The sequence below is a fragment of the Tiliqua scincoides genome, chromosome 4 (assembly GCF_035046505.1).
Source record: "Tiliqua scincoides isolate rTilSci1 chromosome 4, rTilSci1.hap2, whole genome shotgun sequence".
Classification (NCBI taxonomy): Eukaryota; Metazoa; Chordata; class Lepidosauria; order Squamata; family Scincidae; genus Tiliqua; species Tiliqua scincoides.
In genome coordinates this window covers 11897192-11905193 of record NC_089824.1, presented here as the reverse complement: position 1 = coordinate 11905193, position 8002 = coordinate 11897192, and the positions used below count along the sequence as shown (strand labels likewise).

General features: G+C 46.2%; 1 pseudogene; it reads right to left on the bottom strand.

Annotated features, from left to right (window-relative positions):
- Nucleotides 1–2271: 2271 nt before the first annotated feature.
- LOC136650304 (5S ribosomal RNA) lies at nucleotides 2272–2391 on the bottom strand (annotated as a pseudogene).
- Nucleotides 2392–8002: the final 5611 nt, after the last annotated feature.

Genomic DNA, 8002 nt, shown 5'->3' with positions numbered 1-8002 from the left:
TTGGGACGCTGTGCATCTGTGTGTGTTTAACTCAGTTACAAGGACTGATGTGTGGGCAAGTCATGTGGGCTTACGGCCATGGCTTACAGCCAGAATGGTGGGACCTATTGGAATATACCAAACGGAGAAAAATGGTTCTAATAAAAGAAGGTGGGGCAGTCGCTGGGAAGAAAGACCATGTGAGACCTTGGTCCAAACCAGTCATGGGAAAGTATGGCTCCTTTAATGCACTATAAGGTTACACATATGGGAGAGGGGGGGAGAGAGAGAGAGAGAGAGAGAGAGAGAGAAAGAGAGATGTTGTGCGAGCTGGATAGACGTTCACACAGCTAGTTGCTGTCCGGCTGCACGGCTTTCCTATCTCCCAAGGTCAGAGCGCAGGCACTCCCGGGAACAAAGACGACACAAGGCAGAAGTCCTCCACCAAACGCCTCTTTACTATGTACAGTATATACAACAGCAACAGTCCAGATACCACACGAATCACGGATCACACTGACGTAGCCTTCGGCACAAACTCCACTCTGCATCTCCCACATCCCAGCTTGCCCCTGCTGGAATATATATGAGCTACAGCCAATCAGAGTGGGCCAAAAAGTGCAAAGTCACTCTGATGGTGCATGGGGTGACATACAGGTGACAGTCACCTGGTATGCATCACCAGATGTTGCATCATCCTCTCCCAAGATGCCGTGCTGTGCTCAGTCAGGCCAAGGTTTCAGGGCCTGCTACTATCCAGGCTGTAAATTACTAGCAGTCCTGGGGATGATCCCTTAACAGAGACTCAGATGTGGGGCTCTAAACCATGGCAGATCACAAATTGAACACAAAATGTATCATAGAAGCATCACATCCTTGAATGAATACCACTATGCAAATAGGTTGCACAAAGGCTTACAGAATCCCATAGATAGATGAAAGAGATCTTGGAAAATGGTTGCAATGGGGAGGGGGAAGAATCTCTCACAGAGAATTCTTAGCATCTAGCTGAAATGCCCAGAATTCTTTGGAATCAACGAAATGCGGAAGTATGGCTTTTTTTTTTTAATGGAATCCTGGAACTGTAAGTCATCTTATCTCGACAGTAGCGAATTAAAATTGCCAGACAGTTTAATTAAAGTGAGTTAGATCAATAGCTATCGCATTCCATGAAGAACAAAATTTGCTACTAACGGTCGGTTAGTTTCTGACTAAAATTGTTAGTTTTGTTAAAGAATATGGAGGGGGTTCATTTACATATGTAGTCACATACCCCTTCACCTCCCAAGAGAAAAACTCCACTAAACTGTAATTCCAGAGATTCTTTGGGGAAGCCACGATGAGTACACTCGCATGAAATCAATATATGTTTACAGTCACAGTGTAGATATTCCTAATGGTGTAATGCATGTGGAATTAGCATTAGCTATTGAAACACTATGAAAATATCAATTCCATTAAAAAAAACCACACACACACACACACACACACACACACACACACACACACACACACACACACACACACAAACACACATTATTTTTTTGCAATTAAAGTGAACATTTTTACAACGATTCTGAGATAACTGCAGGTTGAAGCTATGCTTGCAAACTTAATGTGAAGATGGAAAGCACTGGCAGAATTAGATCTGTAGAGAATATAAGAACATAACAACAGCCCCACTGGATCAGGCCATAGGCCCAGCTAGTCCAGCTTCCTGTATCTCACAGCGGCCCACCAAATGCCCCAGGGAGCACACCAGATAACAAGAGACCTCATTCTGGTGCCCTCCCTTGGTGCTCCTAGAGGAGCATCCAGAGTATTAAAGGAATATCCAGAGCAGAACCAGGCGAAGTCAGGTACAGTCAGTGGCATAGCTAGAGGGGGTACAAAGCATTAAGTTTTGCAGGGAGCCTCACCGCAGCATGCAAGGCCCCCCCCTTTGGAGCCATTTCAGGTGGTGGGAGCAAAACGGAGGTGTTGACAATTCATTACTACAGACACTTGCCATAAAAAATAGAACTGAAGAACCCGGAAGAGCTTTTCAGTGATTTTCAACCACTGGGCTCCAAACTCCCACAGCACACCTGCAAGCCTTTCATGGCACACCAGTGTGCCAGAGCACACTGGTTGAAAGTGGCAATGCTAGGGCCCCAGTGTCCCGGCAGGGCTCAACACTGATACCAGAGCTCACCACCCCCAGGAGGGATTACAGCACCATGGCCCAGAGCTCTTCATGAAGTCTGCCAGCTTTTTGGTTGGCAACTTTCAGTCTCGAAAGACTATGGTATAAGCCTACAGCACCCGGTATTCCCAGGCGGTCTCCCATCCAAGTACTAACCAGGCCTGACCCTGCTTAGCTTCCGAGATCAGACGAGATCGGGCATGTGCGAGGTAACAGTTGCTGCCAGCTTTTTAAAACACATATATGTCAGGGCGGGGCACACACGGTGTGGTGGGTGAAAAGATGACAGCCACCAGTATATCCACCAAGAAGGGGCTGTTGATTGCAGCTGCCTGATCACGAAGGCTGTTCTCCTCCCTGAACCTTAGAGATTTATCATCTTTTTCTCCACACAGATAGCCTCTAGCTGCATGTATTCACCATATCCGTCAACAATAAGACGGTTGTTACTGACGCAGGTTATATCAGCCATTTTGTGCTGCTACCTTTTTATGTGTCAAGTGTTAATTTAAAAACCAACAATCGTTTTTCGATAGTACTAGCATGCTTGCAGTCCCAAATAAACGATAGTTAGACCAGATTAATAAAAATAAACCGTCAAAAATAAAAAATAAAAACACCCCATCTCAATTCTTTCTCACTTTCTCATTTTGGTTTCCTGAGGTTGTTGGGTTTTGTTGTTTTTTTTTAAATGAAACTTCCAGAATAGACTTTCTGTTCAGCTTTTGCAACTTCCCATGTTGTATCTTTAAAAAATTTTTTTTTTTTACCTCAGCAAGTGAAACATCCTCCCCAGTAGGAAATGCAGCCCATAAAATACGGCTGCAGCCTTTTCTCTCTGACTCGTTTTCTTCAAGTCTCATTCATAAAACAGGCAGTTAATTCACAAAAAGTTGTAAACAGTCACCAGCGCATGGCCTACAGATGGCCGGTGTTGCGCATCTCTGAGGACGGCACATGCTCATCCTTCATACTTGACAAATCATAATGGCTGCCGGGCCTGTGATCTGCCTGTAAGAGCTTTCTGCGGCCCGACCTGACATCGCCAGCCTTAGGACGCTGGAAGCCGTGACAAACCGAAGCAGGAAATGGGGGAAAAAACACATCTGGGTCTTTGGCTAAAAATGTCTTTCAAGGGCATTATTAGAATCACTCTTCTCTAGGGCTGTCAACCGGTAAAGCCATTTTTAGTTGCTAATCCCCTGCCTCACACTAAGATATATTTGCACGTCGCACATATTTGCACATTGCCCGAACCTCAATGTTGGTGCTTTTTAAAGGGTAGGCATAATAATTTTTATTGCAATAAACCAACGGTTCACAAACTCTCGTGTACAGTAAGTGTTTGTAGTGGGGGCAGGTGGATGGTGGTGACACAATCCCTAGGATTGCACCACCACAGGGGACAAAGGGACTTTTTTTTTTAGGGCTAAATCCTATCCAGCTTTCCAGCCCTGTTGTAATCGTGCCAATGGGGTATGCCTTGCATCCTGTGGTGGGAAGGTAGTTATGTAGCCCCCTACAAGGTAAGGAAACATTTGTTCCCTCACCTAGGGGCTGCATTGCAGCTGCACCGGTGCTGGAAAGTTGGATAGGACTGAGCCCTTACTCACATCCACAAGCACTGGCCTGGGGGGGGGGGGGTGACGGGAGCCCTGGGAAGCCTTCTGTATAGCTCCCCATGCCTCAGAATTTCTAAAAATAGTGATCACAACCCACTTCCAGTTTCACAATTACAACCCAGAAGTGGGTCGCGATCGCTGGTGTCCCAAGCACCTTTTTTCTAGACTGAAGAGCCCCAGATGCTGTAGCCTTCCTCATAAGGGAGATGGGTTTTACTTAAATAACATTCTGCAGTGGCATGAAGAACATTAACTAGTCTGCTTGGGCAGCAGATCAGATGAATGACCTACAACGTGGAGACAGCCACTGTGAGGAAGAGCTCGAAGTAGCGGAAACCTGGCAGCCATATTGAGTGTGCCTAAAAGAGAAGTGGAATCGAGACACTTAAGATTGGTGGCATGAACACCTGTTTGTATAGATGTTACAGGAGTAGAGGGTGCTTTAACCCCTCCCAGGGTGTCTCTGTCCAGGTAATTCATGTCTTGCACATGATGAACGCATGAAGGGGCAGTAGAATCGCACCTACTGGCTAGGCACACCAGTTGTCTGTGAATTTGGAATTTGTCTATAAAAGATAGGAGAACTGTATCCCTGATTCCAAATCACATTGACAAATCCTCCCTGCATTCAACACTGCCTGTTGCAGACAAATGCTGCATGCCTGTGCACCCAGGAGCATGCAAGCACAGTATGGGGGGCTATGGCTGGCAGGAGCAATCTTACTGATCTCCGTACACCTTCATTATAGGTAGATTGGATGGGGATTATTTGAAGAAGGTAAGAGTGTGCTATTTGCACTGTTGGAAGACAAGTCAAGAAGAGCTGTGAGGTGCCCCACCATTCTCAGGGTTATGTGCTCTAGTTCTCAAATATGCTGTGAATAAACCATATAGATAACAAATCTATCAGTGCATATGAGGTATGATGGCCAGATGCTATCTCAAGGTTCAGAAGCTGTTTGCATCTATTACAGATTGATGGGAAGCAAGAGCAGGAGATGGGCATTTTCCAGCTCATTCCAACATCTGCGGTTCACCTGGATGAATCCCCTGGATGTGGGGAACAGGATGCTAGCTAGTGGCCCTTTTGCTCACCCAGTAGGGACCTTCTTATGTTCTAATTCAGGTGTGCCCAACCATTTGTACTCTTGTGATAGTATAACCCTGTTCTGCCTGCATGCATGGGTACTACTAACTTGTATGCCAGCCTCTGCACTACAAAGACGATGGTGCAGTGTGTTTATAGGCGAACCATGCACAACTCAACCTGACCACAACACAAAAAGAAAAGAAAAGAAAAATATGGAAGAAATGGCAGTGAAACCAGAACCTGCTGAAGTTTAAACAGGCAGAGGAATATTCTGAAGAAAACTTCTGCTGGGGGCTGGTACTGAAAATTCCTATGGCAGGTTGCACACATGTTTAGCAGCCTGTAGTGGGAATCTGTGGAATGTTACAGCAGCAACTTTATTCACCCCTTGGATTAAGTTCTATAAATCAATGACCGAAATGCAGCTGGGTGGCTGAGACTCCCCCAGATCCTGCATGTGGGCATCTCAATGCAGCCATTTCCCCCTCCCCCCAAAAGATGCACACAATGAATGGCCATCAATGGCTTTGCGTTTCATTGAAAAAATCTTCACATTTCATGTTCCATTGAGAAAAAAGGAAAAGACGATGGGCTGTTTGTCATTCAATGTGTAAGTGCTCCACAGGCAGCTTGAGGAGTGCTTCATTTTGAAATGACTTAATAATAATAATAACAGGTATTTATATACCGCCTCCTCTTGGTCTTTATTCAAGACTTTATTCAAGGCGGTTTACACAGGCAGGCTTTATTAAATCCCTTATTAAATAGGGATTTTTACAATTTGAAAGAAGGTTCTTTCTTTCAAGAACCACTACATTCAGGTGTTTCATTCCGATCTGGCTTCACATTCTGGCCTCCATCCTCCCACGCTCAGAGCAGATGGAATAGCTCGGCTTCAGCTTGTCAGCTGCTTCAAGGTCGCACGGTGCCGGTGGCCTCGAACTGGCGACCTTGTGGATGTTATCTTCAGGCAGACGGAGGCTCTACCCTCTAGACCAGACCTCCTGCCCAAGACTTCAAGTCTTCTCACTGCATGTGAAGGTTACTTCACAGAGTGCCCCCCCCCCCACACACACACACACACACATGTAAACAAATACCAGAAACTGTCAGTTCCAAATGGAAGAAACCACTTCTTACTTTCTGTATTGCTTGCTTCCAGCAATGATGAGGTCCTTCCCTAGAGTGTGAACACAGACCTTATTTGTACATTTGAAATTTCACTGCCGGAAGCTGGATGGGGAGAGGGGAGCCTCCACATGGCCTCTTAGAGGAAGGTCAAATGTGCATTGGATGGAATGCACACACACCAGATACTTTGACTTCTGATACTTATCTCTGGTCCCTGCTCATTTAAAGAAGCACATCTCCTTTGTGCTAGGGTGGGAAGAAAGTTTTGTACCTCCTACGTATTGTGCTCGGGCACCAAATGGTTATCCTGCCATCCACGCATATACAGGCTGTCAGGAACAGTACTGTTTTCATATGGGAGCGTTCTTTTTGGATGAAAACAGAGGTGGCAGAGTTCTATCTGGAGGGCTGTACCACCTCAGTGAATCGCATTTGAATTGGCACTGGGAGGGAGAGAGAAGGAACAAAGCTTGCAGCAGTGTGTCTTTGCTCACTGAACACTGGGGTTCCACCAGTACATGAGATGTGCGCCATGGCAGATGCCCATTGCTCTTGCGCTCCGCAGCAGTGCGCAACCCAGAAGCTTCTTTCAGATTCCAGTCTGATGTACACACAGAAAGCAGGTTGTCCACAAAAAGGTACCTGCGGACCAAGTAAGTCACTCAAGAAAGCGAGCCAAGCTACATTCAAGGGAATTTGTCAAGCTACATACAAGCCATCCAGTTTTTCTACAAGATTTGAACTTGAGAGGGTGGAATATCCATCTGCTACCTCAGCACTGGATTGAATCCAAAGTGGCACCAAGCTGGGCAATGGCATCAGACATAGCCCTACAAAAATTGATGGATTTGTTCAAGAAATTTATACACCACCTTTACAGTAAAAGCCCAGGACAGCTCACAAAGATATCACACAGCAAATATATATATAACAGTTCAATCCTAACTCCCCATGTGGCAATGCAGCGGCGCCAATCCTGTGAGGGAGTTTCAACTTCCAGAGGCCTCCTTGGCCTAAAGGAAGGGTTCCCTTGCAATGGGAAAAGCCCATGCGCAGCCACTGGGTCTATTCAGAGCTATACCAGCTCTGTAGCTGGTGCAAGTCTACATGGATCTGGGTTGAGGGATCAAGAATGGAAAGGAGGTTTGGATATGGTGGAAACCACTGCTGCCCAACCCATCTGCTTCCCAGTCCTGATCCTCCCTGCCTTCATCTTTGCCCCATTTCACCCACCTCACCTCACCTCCCACCCCCTACTCATACTCACCAGGGCCAGTGGGCATCCAGAGTCTGTTGATGCATAGAACCAGCTGCTCACCACTTATGGCAGTGGTGGCCAGGCCAGGTGCTCTGGTGTGTTGCCTTTTGAGACAGCCAGAAAGTGCCTTAATAAAATCATTAATATCCTGATGAACAATAGCTAGTGCAGAGCCCATCAAGAATCTATCACCCACCCATGAAACTACACCAGCCAAAAAAATTCCTAATTCTGAGCAGCAGCGTAAAACTTTAAATCAAATAGCACAGGTAAAAGCAGCCAAACAGCAGCAGAAAAAGAATCATCTAAAAACAGTGAGCAGTAACAATTAAAAAAGGCAACCCACTCATTCCAAGACCCCACCCACACATGGAACACTTAATAAAAAGTCTTAAACCGCTGCTGGACACATTTCTGAGGAAGGGGCAGTACTTAATCATAAGGAAGGGGGTTCAACAGTGGCAGTGCCACCACAGAAAAGGCCCTGCTTCTCACCACTACCCTCTAATCCAGTGCTTCCCAAACTTACCTTCACTGCAACGACCCAACACCTGGTTGTGTGGCAATGACGCACCACCTGATTGCGAGGTGATGTCATCACCATTTAGTTCCAGGTGCGGAGGCTGAACTTGATCATACAAACATGGGTAAGGGGCTCAGGGCAGGTGGGAAGGCCTTTTCGAGAGCACAAAAAGTGTGCACAGTGGCTCTGTTTGTGGCACAGGGCCTCCTGCCAC